Raw genomic sequence first — 19,378 nt, 5'->3', positions numbered from 1 at the left:
ACTCCTGTAAAATAGGGTGATCTAGGGTCTTCCTCGTAGAGTCTTCCTCATCTAGCTCATTTATCATAACGGAAAATACCTGACATCCCTTACGAAAGCTTCGCTTTAATTGCATAGCAGAGATCATCCATAGGGATATAGGCCTCGGTATCCCCACAATCTCAACATCCTTGCCTTGGTCATCCTGACACATAATGGTCTTCTTTCTGTAGTCTATACTAGCCCTATGAGAGCGAAGCCAATCCATACCTAAGACCACATCGTAGGAGCCAAGAGGAATAACTCAAAAATCAACTGAAGTCTCAAACCCTCCTATGCTAAGTCCACACTTATGAAATACAGAATCTGTGGAAACTTTAGCGCCTGAGGCTAGTTCCACTTGCCAACCATGATCTTGCTTAACCGACTCTAGCTTACACTTATAAACTAGAGATGGAGAAATGAAAGAATCTGTAGCACCTGAATCAAATAATACAGAGAGAGGTGTACCTTGGATAGCTCCTGTAGTCTCAACTACTGTCCCTTGATGGTCTGCCTGACGGTGATCCACCACTGCAAATACTCTATGAGATCCACCTGCATTTCCGACTATGGGCTCAGATGCTGTTGGCCTAGGTCCTGAATACTGAGATGCTCACTATGGGCAGTATGCTGCAATATGACCAATCTATCCACACGAATAACATCCTGTACCTCTACTAGATCCTCTCCCTATAGGTGGTGCATTCGACCGCTGGTGGCTACCCCTGCTAGCAAAAGACTGGCTGCTCTGTGCAGGCTGAGATTGCTGATTCTGTTTATTACATTGAGCATTGCGATTGATCCTAGAGTTGGATCCACCACCACCACTCTGTGCCTGAGGGTAAAATCCCTTATGCTATTGAGGCTGCTGCTGAGAATGTTGTAGAGAATGCTACTGAGGATGCTGATTCCTCCTAGGGAAGGGAGGCTTCTTGATTCCACCAGAGTTGTGGTTGCCCTTAGATCCTGCCATAGTAGGTGCTCCCACAAATCCCCCTTGCCCAAAGTTGACACTCTGGTCTACCAGGATAGCTTGATGTACCGCATCCTTAAGGGTCTTAGGCTCAAATACCTTGACACCCCCAATAAAACGGTTGTTCAAGCCTCGAATGAAATGTTGTGCCAACTGCGCTGGGTTGTCACTGAATCCTGAAAAAGGCATGAGCTCATAGAATTTGCGCTCATACTCTACAACGGTCATAGTGAACTGTCTCAGGTTATGGAACTCATCTGCTCTATGCTGCTTCCATTCCTCTAGTAGGAATCGCTCATGAAAACTCTCCAGGAAAATCTACCAAGTGACACTACCCATGTTAATGCCCAACTTCTTCTCCTCAATAGTCCACCAGGTGGCCCCAAATAACTCTAGATTGGTAATGGCAAATCTCGCTTTGACATTACTGTCAAAGTCCTGCATAGCAAAAATCTTGTCAAGGGCAATAAGCCACTACTCAGCTACATACCCAGAACCTTGCCCATTAAAGGGCTTGATCTTGGACCTTTGAAGGTCCTTCATCTAAGAAGATACTATGGATCTATGTCGATCCCTCTGAGGACTCCTAGACCTGTGTCTATGCTCATGTCCTGCCTGGTGTGCTCTATCCTGCTCAAGAATAGGAGGTAAGCGATCAATAAGGGTTCCCATCATTTGCCTCAGATCAACCTCCTCAGAGTCGGCATGTCCCTCTTCGTGGTTCTCTTCTTGATGCTCACTGACATGCTCTTCCCTATTCTCTTCCTGAATGGGGCTCTTGTGGATAGACTCATGAACACTAATATCTCTGCCTCGTCCACAGCCTCTGCCACTGCCAAGACTACGGCCCCTAACGGAAGATCTCATCCTAGATACCATCCTACAATAATATCCAAGACACAAGATGCTAAAATAACCATGAGACATACTACTGAAACACATAGATAAAAGACACATGTTTTGCAAATAAGATATTTTCAATTTTCAATTTACCTATAATTTCAGTTTAAGTATAATTTCAGTTTTGAAGCCTAAGTGTTGAAGTATGAAAAAAATAGGTAACTAATAGTTTACATAATGTTTCAGTTCAACTAGTTTCAAGTTTTAGTTTAAGGTTTGCATTTTTATTCAACTAGTTAACACTCGTGGCGTTCCAATATACCCAGAGCTCCCAATGTAGAAACTCTGGCTCTGATACCAGATGTAACACCCTGCCAAGGGATCCAAAAGAATTAACCTAAAGTTTCACTAAGTTTGCTAAACATTTTTTATTTTTTTTAAAGTAAGAAAGTATAACATACACATCAAACACATAGTAGCAGAAGCAATAACATGTAATCATCGACAAACATACATTGCAAGTTACATTTCTTAAAGATCCCAAGACGTTGAGTCACGTTTAAATTTAATTAAATCTAAGTCTAACAACTATCACATACATATGAAAGAATAATCAGAAAGTCCCATGTTCATAATATACATTTGCTCTGAATGCCTCTCAGCAAATTAATTCGGAATGCTCAATCATCCACTGTACAAGTCACAGGGTATGAAAGGCTTAAAAGAATATACATATGTAAAGATCAAGATACAACATCCTCAAATCCATGATACAAAGTACAGTAAAAATATATGAAACTATTCACCATACATAATACATCCATACATCCATAATGATAAAACATCTATCATAAAATCTAACCATCCATCATAATAATCCAAGAACATAGTGAAGGTAAATGCCAATCACGAAATCTCCAGCCATGGTGACCACGGAACGGATCTCAATGGTAAGAGTAAAAGCACTACCACCCGACCGCGTGGAACCTAAATGGTCCACTCCCACCGCGCTGAGGAGATAGTCTCAAGTCCCAAATAGGATAATGAAACCTATAATCATAAATACTCTCTAAGTCCAGGAAATCCTATAAGTATGCTAACTCAAGGGTTCTTAAAAAGATCGACATCTAAATCTCAGAGGTACCACAAGACACGTAGGAAACCTAATATGCAAGCGAGAAAGTGTCATCGCAAAAGTCATGTAGAAGTTACCCGAGCAATCCCTTAGGAATCCCGGGTCCCTACTGATCCTGCGGCCACTAGTATCCTCTCGTACTAACGAGGCCTACTATGGAATGCAAGGTCGTAACCAAGCATCCTCTCTACCCCATCCTAGCCTGTACTAGCACTCAAGGCATGGGAGAGAACATACAATTATCTTGTTAGGTTCATTTTCTCTCATTTAGTGTAAATGTTTTCACTTATTAAAAATGATTTACAATGGGTTTCTCAAGGCAGCCTCTTAGGGCTCCGACCCCCATTGCAAGCCACTTCCTGACTCTACACATAGATAACCTACCCTAGGCTCATGAAATCATAACTCAAAGAATCATAATAAAACCACCTCAGTCTTATACAAGCAACTAAAAAACATCATAAAAGATAATCCACAAAATTACATCAGTTCTTCATGAGCAACAGATAATATCAAATAGTAATCATATAATCACGACAGTTCTCTATCAGCAACTGAAGGCATCAATGATAAGTCACAAAATCCAATGGTTCTCCAATGAGCAACCAGAAAGTATCTCAATAGTAAATTACAATACTGATCGAAGACTCCAAAATGGTCATCAAATATAACTGATTGAGACTTGAAAATGGTTAAGTCAAGTATCTCAAATACGTACATCTCAGCTTCACACAAGGAAACTAGAAAGCAATAACAAATAGTAAATACAATCATGTCATAGAGCACTTCATCACATTACCATGGTCAGGTTAAGAAAGATCGAAACCAAATCATCATGACATCACATTCACAACCCCGAGCCTCTGGTAACAACCTAAACTGGTCAACATTAAACCAACCCCATAACATTCAAAGCACAAAGAAAACATCAAAGTCTCAGAGATTGGATTTGAAAGTATATCATTGAGTTAAGGTAAGGTTTATGTTTCAGTTTCCAGTGTTTATATTCAAGTAAAAAGTTTTATAGTTCAATTTGATTGATAATATACTATTGAGTTAATGTGAGGTTTCCATTTCCAGTTGAACGTAAGTTTTAAACAGATAGAATCCATAGTTCACCTTTACAAATTATCACGTTCCTAACTCCAAATGAAACACTTAATTACCCCTAGTTGATTTTAAGTCAAAGTCCTAAAACAAACTAAGGTAATAATTAAATTATTAATAATACTAGTTGATTATAATAATCTACGCTTCCATTAAAATCGGTGTTATAATATTAAATTTTCTTAAACAAATTTTCAATTTAATTAATCTTAATTAAGTCAAACTTTAATTAAGATTAATTAATGATACATAAAAATCATATTATATTTATTAATAATTTATTTATTTATAAAATTATTAATAAATGATAATAAAATTTCAGTAAAATTTAAAATTTAATAAATTTTAAATTAAATAATAATATTAGTTAAAAAAAATTTTTTTATTTAAAACAATTTTTAAAAATAAATTCGATATATAACAAAAAGTAAATCGTAATTATCTTTTCGTTTTTTAAAAAAAACTTAGCGTTTTTAAAGGCCCGCCGGCATGCCGTCCACCTGCGGCTGCAGGTGTTACTGCTGCCGCAGGCAGCAGTACCACCTGCTCTGGCAGCGTGGGAATGTGGGGCGTGGGAAGTGGTGGCCCCGCCCCACTCCAAAACATATGTTATATTTTTTTAAAAAATTTATTTTTATTTTTATTTTTAAAATTTTATTTCCATTTTAATATGTATAACATAAATTATGTTTATTTTAAATTAGTTCTATATAATTTTATTACAACAATTTCCTTCAAAGGATATATATATATAATATATATTTATATATATATATATTTTCTTTTTTAAAAAAAAATTAGAACTTTCAATTTTACATACAAAACCCTTACCCAATTAAATCTTAATTTCTTAATCTAGAAAATAAGGGTTCTAATAACTCTTCCAGTCTCCATGGATATAGAAATTATTGAAGAGCAATTAATAAATTCACAATATTGAAAAGTTAAAACTTTCATCATAGAGAATTCAGATCTACAAACCCTAGACACGAGGAAGACAGGAAAGGATAATTGCGTATTTAATGGATAATCAAAAACACAAGACCCTACCTAATCCTGATGCTATTATGCAATCTCCAGGAACTGTATGAGAATTCGCTCTTCTCAATAACCTTCCTCTGGAAAACTTTCTTGGTATCAGCCTTCTGAAATTTGCTTCCAAAAATTATCCCCCAAAAATTCCCGTCCAAATTCGTATCTCTAAAAAATGAACCCCCAAAGTTGTGATAAGCAATTTCTCCTCAAATCGGGGCACTAATTGTGCGTTTACCCGAGAAGACTCTTTGCACAACTCAGTTAACTCCAAATTAACCTTTATTATCTTTTCTTATTTTTTTGCATTCAACTTTCATGCACATTAAGTTGAATTAATAAATAACTTTATTTAATATTCGACTTGACTTCTATTTTAAATTAATTTATTACTTTAATCTTATGTGCACTTTTAAGAAATTAAAATAACATTATTAATTTCTATAAGTTAATCTTTTAATTTAATTCTCATATTTAAACTCATGCTTAGATCATGCGATCTAGAATTCTTAATAATTTAATGTCTTTCAACTTTTAATTTATTTTAGAACTTAATTGATAACATATTTAATTAATTTAAATAACAATAGTATTTAGCATTTATTTAAAAATGAACTCCAATTATATTATTATTAAATTAAATAAATATTATCCTGTTCTAAATTTATCTTTGAACTTTAATCTCCAAATTTAATTCTTTTCTTTAATTAATTTCTCAATTAATTAAATAAAAAGGTATCATAATAATTCTCTATTAAATTAAATCATTAATTAATCTTTTTAATTAGACTTAATTAATAGAAAATACACCAAGGACTCATAAAGCAACATACGAAGACCCATCATAGAAAAAAAATACATACCAAATCAAACAAAAGGGTTATAATCACGAAATTACATCATATGATGCATTCGGAGGGTACTTAACTCAGATACTTGTCCTAATTATCAATTAGGACAATTGGCTAAAGGGTTTAGGATTTGGACTTAAGGGTTTATCTCCCCTCTCTTACCATTGAAATAGTGCGATAGGGTACGCTCATCCTGACAATTCAGGGAAGTCGATACCCGGTACCTGCAACCTGCATAAAATCTATGCATGTACAAACACAATATTCTAAGTTAAACAGACAATGGCAGGAAGTGGTGCATCGTGTAGATCCCGACTAGTAGGTGACTACGACTCCCTTAACCATATCAGAAACACCATACATAAATAAAACAACACGCACACGATACACATGCAGTATGGGGTAAGTATCCATAAGGAGCACATGGAATAATAAACCATCTAACTAATCATCATCGATAACTTAAACCATTGAATAATCATCATACATGCATGAAATATAGAGTACCAAGTAATCTCATCATATAATAAACTGAGTGTAAAACAACATCTAATAATCTCTAAAATAATAATACTAATCATCAAACATAAATTGGCCTAAAAGAGTTTGGCAATGATATCAGAAATGTAGCTCGGAAATGTAGACTAGGGGCAGGCACTACACTGTTCTAGCTGTCTTTTGCCTCAAGTTCCACATCATAGATGGATTATTTCCAGCAATCATGAGCTTAACATTTTGCAATATCTGTTGACCATTTCCCGTGTTGGCAAAATGCATTGAAAAGGTGGTAAAGTTTGTTTGACGGAAGTGATGATTGTACACGGCATATTATGTGACATAGACATTATGAGGTATTTTTTGAAAGCATGGCAAATTGTATACAATTGTTCATGATTTTTTTCTCTACAAATTTGATGGTTGTGAAAGAGGTTACAAATTGGTCTTTGGCATATTGGTAAGTTTTTTATATTCTCCATGAAGAATGTCTCTTGATTTTTTATAGTTTTTGGCATACGAAGGTGGACTATCCTACAAAACTATAAGTTTGTTTTTGCTACTTAGGTTGTTTGAAGAAAATATTTTCACTGGTCTTGTTCGGATACTTACCCTTTTGATTTCATTTATTTGCATGAGTCAATGAGGGAAAATATAAGAAGTTATCTCTCTGAGGAATAAAGCAGGATTTCAAATAAAGATGTTTTGTGTGCAGTAGCAAAGAACAAAAGATGTAAAAATGTATATTGTCATCAAGTATGCATGCTCAACATTTTCTTTTCTAAAGGTGGAAGTGCTATTTCAGTTTTAAAGAAGATAAATTTTCTTCTTTTTCAATTTTTGAAAAAGAATTAAAGACACAATCAGATTTTTAATGGATAAGGTTCTATCATTTTTGGCATATAGTAATCTTGTTTGAAAAGGAGAAAAAGGGGTTTTGAAGAATTGTTTTTTTTGTTATGAAGGTTTCATTCGTTTCTTCAAGAAGGAAATCTTTCAAATCTAATTTTTTTTAAAAGGTGTTTCAAAAGAATTTTTTTTTTAAAACCCAAGATGATAGGTAAAAGGTTTTCATTCATTTCAAATGACATTTGTTTGAAAGAATAAGGTGGAAAAGGTAGTATGATTGTCACTAATTTTTTTCAATGGCAATTTAAAAAAAAATAGTTTTAGTGTTTCAAAATAATGGGGTCACTGTTTCGTACCCTAATGGCTTTTTTGAAGATTTTTGTTTTGGAACCCTTTGAGATTTTCAAACTTGGAATACTACTTGTACAGCTTGAAGGTTATATTGCTGAACATAATCAAATCTGAGGCTTGTCAGTTGATTTTAATAACAACATTTCAAAGGAGTTTTAAAATTACCCTAACTAGTTCAATTGGTTTTGTAACTGATTCATTTCAAAATACATCTCTATATATAGAGAAAATTGTAAAATTTGAAATGAATGTGTGTGAAAAAAGGCATTAAAAAGAGACACACATAAATTTGAGAAAAACATGAAAATAGTTGTATTTAAAAGCTATATTATAAGCTTGTACACATGTATAGATGCAACATATACATTTGTATGTGTATATGAGATTGTAAGAATAGAAAAAGATATAAAGGGTTGAACACTCTGAGTAGTTATTGTTGCTGATTGTAAAAGAGTTGAAGTTCAATAAATATTACAACTTCATGGAGTGGTTTTTCTCCCTATGACGAAACCTATTTGAAGAATTTTGAGGGTTTCCCACTAGGCAAAATACGTGTCTCTATACTTTGTGAGTTGGTATTTCTTTCTTCATGGTGAATGTTTTTAATTTCTAGCATAGCTTTATATTTAGTTATGAATTGTTAAAGGATTGAAATAGTTTTTGAATTAAATTTATATAGTTCTTGTTCACCCCCCTCTTAGAACTCTAACACTTCCAACATGTTGGTGATGTCGACTTCCAGCTTTCCATTTAATCTTCCTTGCTCTTACCTACTCCAACTACTTTATTTATTACTATCTTCTCATCGAGAGTTCTAGATCTCTCATTTTAAACTATACTTCTAGATTATTAGGTTTAGCTTTAAGGTTTGTTCCAAAGGTTGAGTCGGCTATAATATTTTTCAGAAGTTTGTAGATGTTTTGTCTTCTTAGCTAATAGTAGATTTCTCTAGAGTATTGTATGCTTTCTTATAAAAGGCAATATGTACTCATTTGATATTATGGTGGAATGAAATATAATACAGTTTATTGTGTGGCATCACATTGTATTGTTCTATGTCTTTGTTATTTTTTGTCTTCTACCTATCCATCAGATTGGTATCAGAGCTATAGAAAATCTGGGTATTATTTTTATAGGCAGATGTCATTGTGGGTGAAGGGCAAATGAGAGCAAAAATATCCAAGGAAGAGATTATAGTTGCTATGTGAAGAAGGAAGAGAAAGGGTTTGTGGTAGTTACAAGTCAGAAAGTTTTACTATTAAATCATGGCAAGAATCAGTGGAAGTATTTCATAGACACAATTTCCTGCTTTTAATAGAAAAAATTATGATTAATGGAGCATCAAAATGAAAACACTTTTTCATTCTCAGAATGTTTGGGATTTAGTTGAAAGTGGGTTCCTTGAACCAACAAACGAGCAGGCATATCAAGCTCTTTCACAAGCTGAAAAAGATTTATTAAAGGAAAATAGGAAAAAGGATGCTAAGGCATTGTTCTTTATTCAGCAGGCAGTGGAGGAAGCAATATTTCCAAAGGTAGCTACTGCAGCAAGCTCAAAGCAAGCATGGGACAACTTGCAATCAACATACCAAGGCACATGAAAGGTTAAAACTTCAAAGTTACAAAATCTTAGAAGAGATTTTGAAAACTTACAAATGAAAGATTCAGATTCAATAGACTCATTCTTTACTCAAACAATGGGGATAGTAAATCAAATTAGATCATATTGAGAAACCCTTGGGGATCAACAAGTTGTAGAGAAAGTACTTAGAAGTCTACCAAATAATTTTGATTTAAGGGTTGCAGCCATTGAAGAATCTAAGGATCTCTCCTTGCTATCAATAGATGAGTTAATGGGTTCTCTCTTATCACATGAACAAAGGTTGAATAGTTTGAGAACTTCATCATTGGAGAATGCTTTCAAGACTCAACTTTCATTTGGAAGAACAAGAGGAATATCAGATCACAGTAGAGGTAGAGGACATTTTACTCCAAGAGGAGGAAGAGAAAATCAACAATTTGAGAGTAGAAGGCCAACATCAAACTCAGAAACCAATTTCACATCAACAAGAGGAAGGGGGAGCAACCATCATCAATGAGAAAGGTATGAAAAATCTAACATCCAATGTCATTATTGTAATAAATTTGGGCTTATTCTATCTAATTGAATAAACCTATTCCGCCGAAAGGTAAAGGTAAAGGGAAAGGCATTTTGCATCTAAGTGTAGAAAAAGACAATATGACATGAATAGGCAAAAGACACATTTTACAAATGAAAGTCAGTCCAAAACTAGTGAACAAAACACCATCTTGATAACATGCAATGTTGCACAAGAGAGTTCTAAAGAAGTATGGTTCTTAGGTAGTGGTTGTAGTAACCATATGAGTGGGTCTAAGGAGATATTCTCAACAATAGATGAATCAGTAAAATCAGAGGTTAAGTTGGGGAATGATCATCAAATCTTAGTCATGGGAAAAGACTCAATTAGCATAAGAACTAAGAAAGGTGAAGAAAAGGAAATTCCTGACGTATATTATGTTCTTGAATTGCAACACAATCTCATAAGCATTGGACAACTAGTACAAAAGGAATATAAAATACATTTTGAAAATGGTGAATGTGTGATTCTAGATAAAAGACCAAGCAATAGGCTGATTGCAAAAGTTGAAATGACACAAAATAGAATGTTCATACTTAAAATCCAAAGTGAATTATTCTTAGAGCCAAATGAATTGCAAAAAGTAGCTGAATCTGCATTCAAAGCTTTAGACAAAAATTAATCTTGGCTATGGCATTTAAGGTTTGGTCATTTAAACTTTGAAGGGTTAGAACTCTTATATAAGAAACAAATGGTCTATGGGTTGCTATCAATAGAGCCACTTAAGACAACATGTGAGAGTTGTATTTTGGCAAAGCAACATAGAGAAAAAATTTTAGTTGGAAAGTCTTATAGAGAAAAACATCCACTTGAGATAGTCCATTCAGATCTTTTTGGACCAATGCAAACACCATCCTTAAGTAGAAAACTTTATTTCTTGACATTTATTGATGATTTCAACAAAAAAGTTTGGGTTTATTTTGTGAAGTATAAATCAGATGTATTTGCTATCTTTAAAGAATTCAAGGAAAAAGTTGAGAAAGAAAGTGGATACTCTATTAAAACATTAAGAACTGATCAAGGTGGAGAATACATATCAAATGATTTTTGAAATTTTTGCAAAGAAAATGGCATATGGAAACAATTTACAACAAGGTACACTCCACAACAAAATGGAGTAGTAGAAAGAAAAAATACAACAATTATGGAGATGACAGAGTATGTTAAAGGAAAAACACTTGCCAAATGAGTATTGGGCTGAAGCAATTGCATGTTCAGCATACATACTAAATAGATGTCCAACAAAAGTAGTAATAAATAAAACACCAGAAGAAGCTTGGAGCAAAAAGAAGTACAAAATAGCACGTTTGAGAATATTTGGTTGTGTGGCATACTAATTGGTACTTCAAGAAGTGAGACAAAAATTGGATGATAGAGGAGAGAAGTGCATATTTGTGAGATATAGTGAACAATCTAAGGCATATAGGCTATACAATCTTAGAAGAAACATGAGATGGTAGCTTAGATAAGTTAATTACAGTTGCAGCTAGTGTTTCACAAGAAAATGAAGAAAATGAATATGCATCCTACAACACAAAAAAATGTTCCTAAAACATCTACAAGGGAACCTACCACTCAAAACACTACTACTCCAACAAGCACTAATAGTAGTGAATCATCTATGATTTACAAGAGGCTGAAAATGATGACTTATGCTTAATTTTGCACTCTTAGCACATGTTGATCCAATTTATTTTGAACAAGTTATTAAAGATGACAAATGGATTTCAGCCATGGATGAAGAAATTTAGTCAATAGAAAAGAATGATACTTGGGACTTAGTATATCTTCCTAAAGGTAAGGATGTGATTGGAGTTAAGTGGGTATACAAAACAAAATATAATGCTAATGAAAAAGTAGAGAAACACAAGGCAAGACTAGTAGCCAAAGGCTTCACACAACAATTAGGTATAGACTACAATGAGAGATTTGCACCTGTGGCAAGATTAGACACTATTAGAATGATTTTATCCATTACAACCCAAAATAATTGGAAGGTTTATCAAATGGATGTGAAATCAACATTCTTGAATGGCATTTTAGAAGAAGAAGTGTATATAAAACAACCACTAGGATATGAATTTTGGGAGAAGAACATAAGGTATACAAGTTGAAGAAAGCACTATATGGCTTGAAGCAAGCTCTTAGAGATTGGTACAGCAGAATAGACTCTTATTTTGTGAATAATGGTTTTAGTAAGTGTTGCTATGAACCAACTTTGTATGTCAAAGTGAACAATGAAGGAGAAATATTGATAGTTTTCTTATATGTAGATGATTTGATATTCACTGGTAATATGTCAATTAATAATTTCAAGGCAGCCATGAAAAATGAATTTGATATGACTAATCTAGGACTTATGAGGTATTTTCTTGGGATACAAGTAAATCAAAATGATCAAGGCATTTTTATTTGTCAAAGTAAGTATGCTACTAATTTGTTGAAAAGATTTAAAATGAAAAATGTGAATTCAACCCCTACACCAGTTGCAGTGGGTATAAAACTTAGCAAGAATGATGAAAGTCCTAATGTAGACACAACTTTATTCAAAAGATTAGTTGGTAGCCTTTTATATTTGACAGCTACAAGATTAGATATAATGCATGGAGTTAGTCTCATTTCTAGATTCATGGACAAACCAAAAAAAATTCATTAGAAAGCTGGAAAGAGGATTTTGAGGTATATAGTTGAAACAAAGAACTTTGGGATCTTATATGCACATTCAGATCATTACAAGCTAATTGGTTATATAGATAGTGACTGGGCAGGTAGCTTTGATGATAAAAGAAGCACTTCATGACATATCTTTCACCTAGGATTATGAGCTATTTCTTGGGCATCAAAGAAGCAACCAATTGTGACATTATCATCAACTGAAGCAGAATATGTTGCAGCAACATCAGCAGCCTGTCAAGCAATGTGGATGAGAAGAGTACTTTCAGATTTGAAACATCCACAAGAAGAACCTACAAGATTATATTGTGATAATAATTTTGCAATTGCTTTACCAAAAAATCATGTCTTTTATCAACGTAGTAAACATATAGATATAAGATATCATTATATTCGTGAATTAGTGAACAATGGTGACATATGTCTTAAGTTTTGCAGCTCCAAAGAACAACTGACATACATTTTCACAAAGCCTCTTGCAAAGAATGTCTTTGAACATCTTCGAGAAAGTATTGGTATTATAGACATACATGGTAGTGAAGATTAAGGGGGAGTGTTGGTGATGTAGGCTTCCAGTTGTCTGTTTAGTCTTCCCTGCTCTTACCTACTCCAACTACTTTATTTATTGTTGTCTTCTCATCGAGAGTTCTAGATCTTTCATTTTAAACTATACTTCTAGATTATTAAGTTTAGGTTTAGGATTTGTTCCAACGGTTGAGTCGGCTGTAATATTTTTTCAGAAGTTTGTAGATGTTTTGTCTTCTCGGCTAGTAGTAGATTTCTCTAGAATAGTGTATGCTTTCTTATAAAAGGCAGTATGTACTCATTTGATATTATGGTGGAATGAAATATAATATAGTTTATTGTATTGTTCTATGTCTTTGTTATTTTTTGTCCTCTGCCTATCCATCACAACAATATCTTCTCCACAAGGTTAAAAAATAGTATTGTTTGATTGAATCTGTAACCCTCAATTATTGTTGTGATTATTTTAATGAAAAGTCTTCTCCATTATATCACCCCGGGCAAGATATAAATATATATTGGTGCCTAAGTTGACAGATAGATTACTGTGCACGTAATTTTATTTATGTACCTTTTCGACGTCTTTGTTCTTAGAATCTAGAGACTAACAATTTTAAAACAATTTTTGCACGAGCAAATAATAGCCATGCTTACGATGCATTGACTGGTAGCTTGTGTGGTTTATAGTCGATGTTCACACGATGAACAGAAGCTGGTAGCTTGTATGTTTCATATATAGTCAATGTTCATCTACTATATAATCACGCAGGACCATCTACTACTTCTCAAATAAACGAGCTTCTGTTTTCGTAGTTAATATTGACCAACAACATAATCATGAAGGATTGCTACTTTTCAAAGAAATTAACGAGCCACCAAACTATTTGTCTCCAAGGGGAATCTTATAATTTAAGTAGTATGGAAGAAGCGAGAATCGTTGGGTTTAATAGCATAGTAATTAAAAGCATATCTTGCCAGAGGGACACTTTAAGTATTTCAAAAAAATGCATTTATATAACATGAGGCTTAGTTTGCTGGATAACCACAGCTTCCCCACCTTACTGCCGTTCACCATTGCTCCTGTGGGAAGTTAAAATTTTTAATACTGCTTCCGCCCGTCAAATCTCTGATTGCATACGTTTGACGAGACAATTTTCATTTACAAATATTCACAGCCTATACAAAAAGTGGGCTTTGAAACTTGTATGGACATCCCTTGAACTGGTGTTTATTGTTAGATATCACAGCTAAAAATGTTCTGATAATCATGTGTGAGAAAATATGACATCACAGACAAGGCTAATGAACTGTTTGACAAGATTCTTCCAAGAAATGTAGTCTCACATATCGTATTTATTGCAGCATTCAACAAAGGCCTTTTCATAATACATTTATGGCAGCATATAATAGAGACTTCTATTGGATTAGCTGATCACATAAATCAAAGATAAATAGTTTAAAACAATAGTCTTGAACAAATGCTACGAGATCTACATACTAAAATTAGATTACCAAAAGTACAAATAAAAGCTATCAAATATCATATACTATATATCCAATTTTCCTCAGAGTAACTTCAGTTTACTGGAATAAATAGCCTTGAACAGAAATGTATGAAATCTATAGACTAAATTTAGTTACCAAAAATAGAAATAAAAGTTTTCGACAATCTCATGCACTACATGCTGAAATTTGTTGACTAAGAGTAACTCCAATTTTGTAGAATAAATTGTTTAGTTGATTTTTAGCTTCATTCAAAACTATATTAACACTCTAGTAGTTCTTTCCATGCATCTAGGAAGAAATTGCAATGCCAAATATATACAAAAATTACATTTATATTTCTTGGAAATAGTTTACATGCTTCAAACCAAATGTCATTACTATGAAGATCATTTGAAAGTGCGAAACTGAAATTACAAAATAAGAAGAAATATAAAAAACATACAATACAACCATTTATCATGGTCGACAATTTTTTTCCTATGTCCACACTGAGCAGGGAATCTCTTATTAAGTTTGAGCCCCTGTCTTTATATCACAACTGTAGCTTTGGCTTATGGATTACGATGTGATAATAAACCTCCAAATACATACATTTATAGACATGAGAATTTAATAGTCATATCAATTTGGAGGGAAAGCTAATAAATTGTACTTTGATAAATCATGAAGTTGTTGGGTTTCACATACACTCAACAAACTCCCACTTGAAGTTCAACTATTATAATGTGAGAACTCTCATAAATTCTCCTACTATTATTTCTTTACAATGCTGAGAGAAGCTCGAAAAAACTCAAACTTCTCTCATGGAACAACCTTTCTAAGTGCATCAACTGGATTATCTTTGGTACTAATCTTTATGACTTAAGTTTGCCCTCCTAAAATGTACTTCAAATGAAACAAAGATGAATTTCAATATATTTAGTCCAACTATGAAAGACTACATTCTTTGCTAAATTAATAGCACTTTTACTATAACAAAATAAAACTGAAACTCATTGAGGACAATCAAAATCACCAAACAAATGGTGTACCCAAATCATTTCTTTTTCCCCTTTGGTGAGAATAATATATTCAACCTCGATAGATGAAAGTGAGACCATTTGTTACAACTTTGATGCCCAACTAATCATTGTTCCAATAAATGTAAATATGTTTACTGGTAGTGGTTCTTCTATTGTCTAAATTACTAGACATATTAGAATCAATACATCCTCTTAATGATGCATCCTTACCACCAAAATACTAAAAAAAAAGAGAATTACCTTTGAGGTGAGTGCATTCCATTGCATAAATATGGTTGCCCACTATTGAAGAATATGGAATGATCCTATAGTTTTATTATTTTTGTGTATTGGGACACATGGCTAAAGATAATCAAAAGTGATCAGCAAGATGAGTGCTGACCACTTTGGCATCCACCATGAAAAACCATTCTAGAACCTTGAGAATATTATGTTCTTGAGATAGCTCGATCTCCCTCTTATGTCTATCGTAGATAATGGTCATGCCAAGTTTTTGTCTTGCTATCTCTATTTCCTTAATTGAAAACCTTTGTGAAATGTTTTTTTCAATTTAGAAATTAACCTCATATAAGAACCAATTACAAGCATATCATCAACATAAAGCAAAAGATGAACAAAACATCCATTAGGTAACTTTTTATAGTAGATGCATGGATCAGATTAACAACAAACAAAGTTATTTTCAATCATGAAGCTATAAAAAATAAGGCAAGAAGACCCAATTTCACCCTTCCTCTTCATCATCATGGCTAAAGCCTTTGGTAGAGCCATAATAAGGCCCAGGGAGAAGGTAAGATTAGAGGAATCAAAGTAATAGATGATGTGGCCAATATTACAGATCAACAATTTGTGGACAATACTATATTACTTGGAGAGAGAGTAGTGGAGGAAGCCCACCATTTGAAAGAAATTATTAAAACATATATGGATGCCTTTGGGCAAAAGTAAATGTGGAAAAGTCTGAGATCTTCTTCCTAAATACCTCTCTGGATCTAGAAAGAAACATTTGTAATACTATGTGATACAAAAAAAGGTACTTTTCCTTGTAAATATTTTAGGATTCAATTGGAAAAGAGGAGCAAGAGAGATTAAAACTTGGAACTTGATATTTGAAAAGCTAGACAAAAAAATAGAAAACTGGTAAGGGAAATGCTTAACCAAGGTTGGTAGATCAAGGATGATCAAATGAGTATTATCAAATATACCCACCTACCAGATGTCATGTCTCCCTTTTCCAAAAGGAGTTAAAAGATAGTTGGACAATAAGTTAAGGGAATTCTTTTGGCAAGGTACAAATGACAAAAATAAAGTATATCTGGTAAAGCGACATTAAATAATTAGGCCCAAAGAATAAAAAATCCGAGCTAGCAAAATGAGGCATTAGGGGAAAAATTAGTATGGAGAATGTATCAAGAACATGAGAGAAAATGGGCAAAAATTCTTATCATAAATACTTGAACAACCTAGAACCTATATCTTTGTTTTGAACAAGAAATCCTCTGAAAAGTTTAAAAGTAGGAAATTTTATGATGCAATATTAGCATCTGATAACCAACAATATTACACGGGACAGACTCCCATCTTTGGGAAACTTTAATTTACCTTAAAAAAATATTTCTATAGTGCATCAATGGGGCCTGTATGTCAAAGACTATAGAGACAAAGTTAGAGATGATAGATATGGAAGATGGTGTTAGAAACCCTTGAGGGAAACAAACTTGTCAAGGGAGGAAAAAGAAACCTTTGAACAATTTCTGAGAAACAGAAAAGTAAATTATAAACTAAGGAGAGAGGCTTATCTATGGAGCAGCTAAGAATGGGAAGTACAACTTTAAATAGGGTTATCAAACAATTGTGATATTAAAAGGATGGGAGAAAATGAAAATTCCCCTAAACTTATACTGGGATACAACATGTTTCCCAAAAGATGACATTTTCTTATGGGCAATACTGTAGGAAAAAATTCTAATAGCTAACAGATTTACAAAAATAGGTTTTGAGGGGCAATAAAGATGTGTGTTATATAAAAATGAATAAGAAACTATGAAGATCTTTTGTTTCAATGTCCCTTCTCTAATCAATGTTGGAAATGGTAATGCAATAAGCTAAATTGGTAAACAATAAATCCAAAATATATTTGGAATTTCCTAAAGAGCTAGCCTCAAAATGGATCTTCTAAAGTTTATAGTGACCTATGGAAAATTTCATTGTCCATCATTCTCTAGGAAATATGAAAAGAAAGGAATAGAAGAATATTTATTGGTGATAAAATGAACTTACAATCTCTACTCAATAAAGTGGAGGTCAACATTTTGGAAGTAGAAAACATACGGCTAAGAAATATAAATAAAGAAAATGGCTCACTCTCTGATTGGGAAGTAGATATGCACAAGAAGTGGTACAATTTAATCAATCATTCAATGATATACACTAAATATAATAGAAAAGCTAGGGAAAATTGTAAGTAGGAGCCTCTACTAGCTAGATGGGAAAATCTGAATTTTGATGGTGCCTTGAGAGATAACGCAAGGGAAGTAAGATTAGGTTGCATCATTAAAAAAGAGACCATATCTTGGATGGTCAAATGAGCTAAGTATCTAGGGATGACATACAACAACCTAGCAGAATTATAAGCATAAATAGACATCCTAAAGTTGAGTCTATAGGAAGACATACCCAAGCTTGTCATCAAAGGTGATTGACAAAAATGTCCTTTACAAATTAAGAAAAAGAAGTACGCCTAACTAGGTCCTAAATTCTAAATTGGAAGAAGCTATTCAATTAATGGATAGTTTCAAGGAGACAAGAAACCCCCACATCTATAAAGAAGGGAACAAAGAAGCAAATGCCTTAGCCAATTTAGGAGTTGAAGGAGAAGATCTTAAAATTAAAATTAGTGATCTTCCCATTAACTTGAAACTAACTAAGAATCATTTTTTATGTTAATTATAAATATCAACTATTGGGGTTACTTAAAATAATAACCAACAAATAAAAAGTACACTGCCCAATGTAATAGAGTTCTTAACCTAAGTTTGTAAATCTACAAAAAATTATCTCTATGGATAGTACAGAGAGATAGGTATATCGATAAAGTCCTTAATTCATATATTCCTATGTCTTAATGCTCATGCTAGCAGTCATAGTGTAATAGGTTTTAGCAATCTCATATAATCCATTACTTTAGGTTAGTAGATCTATATTCTTTGGTACTCAATTTAGCCTAATATTAAGGCACTATATTATCTTTAGATCCGCCTTTATTATATGTTTTAGTATCTCTAATAGCTAATTGTCCAACATGCGACTTTTATGATAATTTTGAAATTCATCTACATAGTCCGATATCTCTATTATGATTACTGTGATCATCATCTTATACTCCATTTTTTACCACTGATAGTATTTATTATCTCTTAGATCCCTTTACTAATCATTCCTGGAAATGTCAAATGGCCTTTTTCTCTATTACATTCTTGGGATCATAGACCATGAGCTCAGAATTGAGTGAAGGTTCTAGCGACATCTAGGCCCTCCTCAAACTTCCACATCTCCTCCCTATTCTTTTATAAGCTTCTTGGAGTCCTTTGATATCTCTTGCTCCCCTATTTATACCTTACCCTTTTCTTGAGTGACACTTAAAACCATGGAGGCCATTATCGCGCTCTACCACACACATGAAGAAAGAATGATGCCCTTCATTCGCCGAATCAAACCAGAGCGCCGGGGGAGGATCTTCAACAAAATTGATGATATGTCATGGATGGAAGTGAAGAAATCTATTGGTGAGAGGGAATTGTATCACAGTCATAGCTGGCATACTAATGGAGATGTAATAG

This window comes from Cupressus sempervirens, chromosome 11, assembly GCF_028749045.1.
Source record: "Cupressus sempervirens isolate cs-2001-9-10 chromosome 11, ASM2874904v1, whole genome shotgun sequence".
NCBI classification, from domain to species: Eukaryota; Viridiplantae; Streptophyta; class Pinopsida; order Cupressales; family Cupressaceae; genus Cupressus; species Cupressus sempervirens.
Note: the sequence above shows the minus strand (reverse complement) of the source record.